Source organism: Brachyhypopomus gauderio, chromosome 13 (genome assembly GCF_052324685.1).
Source record: "Brachyhypopomus gauderio isolate BG-103 chromosome 13, BGAUD_0.2, whole genome shotgun sequence".
NCBI classification, from domain to species: Eukaryota; Metazoa; Chordata; class Actinopteri; order Gymnotiformes; family Hypopomidae; genus Brachyhypopomus; species Brachyhypopomus gauderio.
The window spans coordinates 7301423-7306029 of NC_135223.1; positions in this window are offsets into that span (position 1 = coordinate 7301423).

Here is a 4607-nt window from a genome sequence, read left to right on the forward strand (position 1 = left end):
TGGCTTCAAAGGTTCACAATGGGAGTCAACGGCGACGTACCATCCATTATATATACGGTCACTGATACAACCCAACATGTCTCTGTCTGTGTTGAGAGTTTCTGAGCTACAGTTGTAGTGAAATACTCAAAGCTTTGCAGGCTTGTGACTTAGAAGTGTGAAACACACAGCCACATACACACACACACACAAACACACACCCACAAACACACACCCACAACAACAACAGATAACCAATCTCATTATACTATATGGGGCCAGATCTTCCATATACCAGCTTCTGCTTCCCCAAGTGTAATTGGGCAGCAGTAAGTGTTTAGTGAGTGTTGTAAGTGTGCATATGTGAATTTGAGTATTGTGAGTGTTTATTGAGTGTTATGAGCGTGTATGTGTGAGGGTGAGTATTGCCAAAGTCAAATGTATTTATATAGCGCTTTTACAACATATGTCACAAAGCAGCTTTACAATCGCATGGATCCAGATTCCTAATGAGCAAGCCAGGGGCGACAGTGGCAAGGAAAATCTCCCTAGGCAGGGATAAGGAAGAAACCTTGGGAGGACCAAGACTCAAAAGAGAACCCATCCTCCATTGGGTGGACCAGCTAGTGAAAATCTATATTTATAGTTCTGTTTCTAGGCTGAGCAGTCAAACTCCCTCCAATGTAGATGTTGGGTCTCAGGAGTCAGCATTGGCGTGTCTGTGGTGGCATTAGCACATCCATCCATGGCATCAGCACATCCACTGGCAACCCAGATCATCTTCTAGGTGATTTTATGGTATTGTCTTGGTAGAAGCATGTAACCAGAATATAAAATACAGGTTTAGTATGTAAACATTAAATTAAACAACCATGTATATAGCACGCGTGCCAGTGATTAGCGTGTGGCTCCCGAGCTCCACACCTTCATATGTAGAATATTAACTGAAGGTTTAATTAAATAGGTGAGTCTTGAGTCTAGAGCAATCCTCCATTTTGAGTGCACAGCAAGCAAGATGGGTTATATATGCAATGAGTTCACTCAGATATTGTGGAGCAAGACCATTTAACGCCTTATAGGTCAACAGAAGAATATAAAAATTGATATTTGACTGGGAGCTAGTGCAATGCTAAGAGAGTAGGACTAATGTGATCAAATTTTAGAGCCCTAGTTATGACTGCAGCAGACTGTTTAGACCAGGGGTCGGCAACCTTTGAGACATGGAGTGCCAACTTTAACAATTCTAGTCAATTAGTGTGCCACTGTCAACTGGGGGGAGGATGATTCGTCGCTATTTAAATATCTTTAAATGTTTGTTTATTTTTTTGCTGATGCTGGTTCAGCGTGCCGCGTGCCAGTGATTATGCCTCGGCGTGCCAACGGTGGCACGCGTGCCATAGGTTGCCGCCCCCTGGTTTAGACCAATCATTCAAAAGATGGTTACAGTAGTCCAATCTTGATGTGACAGAAGTGTGGGCCAGTTTCTCTGCATCTGATAACGAAAAATGTCTCAGATTGGCAATATTATGTAAATAGCAAAAGGCAGCCTTAGTGACATCAATAGTGACACCTAAGTTTTTTGCAGTAGATTTAGGTTATACTGAAAAACCATCTAGGGTAAAAGGAATATTAGACCAATTCCTTCTTGCAGCCTTGTGTCCAAGATGCAACACCTCAGTCTTTAGAAGAAGAAAATGAAGAAAATGACATGCCATCCAGTTTTTTATTCAATTTTGAGAGTAGCATTGACATCATCTGGATTGTTAGATATATACAACTGAGTATTATCTGCATAGCAATGGAAGCTAATACTATGACTATGAATGATAGTGCCCAGTGGTAGCATATACAATGAGAATAATATGGGGCCCAGTACAGACTCTTGTGGGACACCATATTTAACATTTGTACATTCTGAACATTCATTATTTACAATGAGTGTCTCTATATGCCAATGAGCTTATCCCTGAGTCTCCAGCCTATCCAGTAGAATGTTGTGATCAATGTTTCAAAAGCAGCACTAAGGTCTAACAATATAAGAAATAAACATGTTCTTTATCAGAGGATATTAAGAGATAATTTACTAATTTAGTCAGGGCAATTTCAGTGCTGTGATGGGGTCTAAATCCAGACTGAAATAACTAGGACTGGACTATGTTCTGTCTGTAAAAAGTTGCGAAGAAACTACTTTCTCTAGATCTTTGGAAATAAAGGACAGATTACAGATTAACCTATAGTTGGACAGTTCATGGGATTAAATCAGGTTTTTTTATTAGGGGCTTTATGACTGCAAGTTTAAATGATTTAGAGATGTAGCATATAGGCTCAGAGAAAAGTTAATAATAGTGATCAAAGGTTTTATATTACTATGCATTATTTCTTTGAGTTGGTAGAGAAAAGTTGTTACAGCATCCAGTACACATGTGGGGGGTTTGGAAAAATTTACCAAGGAAATAAACTCCTCACGACCGATTGGGGAAAAGAACTCAGAGAATCAGAGGTGACCAGACTGCTGCCAGAGTGCATTTGTAGATTAACAGCGTCTGTAATAGTATAACATTTTAAAGAATTTCATGAAACTATTACTGCTGCACTCCTGTGGAATTTGGGAATGAATTCTAGTTTGACCCATACTGCCTTGATTGATGTTTCTGAGATCTGTCTCCCTCCTCCTGGGTCTAGTTTGAGAGCTGCCATGTCTACAAGCAAAACTGTGCTGACTGGACTTACCCACACAGTCCCACTCAGCCCAAAGACTCAAACTTTGGTATTATACAGTCTTCACATAGTCTCATATAGTCTCAGTCAGCCTCACGGTTTCTCACAGACAGTCTCATTCTAAAGAAACGGCAGCTCTGTTCATCAGAACGCTCCAACCTGCTCCCTCCCGGTTGGACTGGTACCAGTGTTTGCTCTGCAGGTCAGGTGCTTGAGACCCTGCCGGTTCAGACCTGAAGCACCTGAGGTCAGATCAGGATACCCTGTCTCCTCTGTGACCTCTGCCTGACCTCCACATCCCTGAGACTGTCATTATTGTCTTTGGGCTTCAGGGGGGAAAAAAAACGAATGTGTGTTCAGAAACGTTTCTAAGCTGTTAAACCTGTTTTTCCTTGTGCACCCCTAGTGGTGGGTGTGGGTGTGTGCACTTGTGTCATATCAAACCCAAGCAGGGCTTTATATCTGCTGTGTCAGTACCTTCTGTGAGCGACATTCACCATTCATGAATCCAAAGACTGAATCCCCGGGTGCTCCTACATGGCATGTTCATGGAGTGTCACTACTCCTGTGTAAGCAGTGCAACGAGATCGCCCCCTGCTGGTAGAATACTGCTGTTTCTCACCTAGACTGAAAAAGGTACCAGCATGGACAGCTATCTGAATGAAAGATTTAAGATATTTGGATTAAATTTTCAAATGTATAAAAATTGCTGTCCTTTTAGTTTTTATTATTACAGTAATGATACATGTTTCAATGTACATTGCTAAATGCCGTAAATGTAATATTGATATATGAATCAGTAACAGTGAGGAAACAAAATACGTGTGTGTGTGTGTGTGTGTGTGCACACAGGTAGGTTTATGGTCAGGCCAGTTATGTGGAGTGGTGAATGCTTGAATAATGAAGTAAGTACACTGATGGGATTATAAATCCACGTAGCCGTTCAAGGAGATTATTCTTAAATGGCTTGTGTTGAATTCAAGATGGTTTTAATGATTGGTGTAAGAAACTGATGAATGTCATTGGATTTGTTTTTGAGGCGGAGAGGGATGTGTATATTATATATTTAATGGACAGTTTTTCAGTGAGGAAAATTCAAAATTCTTAGTGCAAATGTAAAATATTCTGCTGTTTTCCTTTGTTCAATTTACCACTGATGTATTTCAGATCTGATGGAGAGACTGAGACTGGTACTATAGTGAGTTTGATCAGTAATGTGTTGTCACAGGTGTGCAGTACCAGAGGCATGAATGTAGTCAGCAGGGGTGTTAAGAATAAAAAATAATAATACCAGTATGGTGAACTCTATGTATAACTGTATTGAAGTTAATTTTCGCCCAGTGTAGTGTACACTGTGTATAATTGTGTATTGGGGTTAGTGTTTATCCATTGTGGTGTACACTGTATTGGGGTGCTGATGAGTACTGGACTTTACTTGTAGATGAGATATTATTTAGGTCAGAGATTGGGGAGATGCATTCAGATGTTTGGTCCTTTTTATAATTGTGCAAATAATTAATTTTAATTTATGTTAGCTGAAATTTTATTTTTTATTTGTATTTTTCTCCTTTGTATTACCTAACCCGGAAATTCGCGATAAAAAAAAAATAATGACTTCCTATAAATTGTGTCTACAGGATTACTAATTTTATGTACCAAAAATGTAATTTTAAACCTTTTTTGTTTAAAACGTTCGACCCTTCAGGGACCCATGTACAACACGTCTGGTCGTAAATGTGTGTTGCTCCTTACATGCCGTCCAATAGCAGAAGCAGCTTCCGACACATGCAAACCCCGCGCTGTTTATCTTTAGGCGCCTTATTTTTGGTACAGTACGATAACGAAACGTGTGCGGTAACGGCGGCCCGAGTGTGCGCATGCGCGACGCCCCCTAGCGGCCGCGTGTAAAT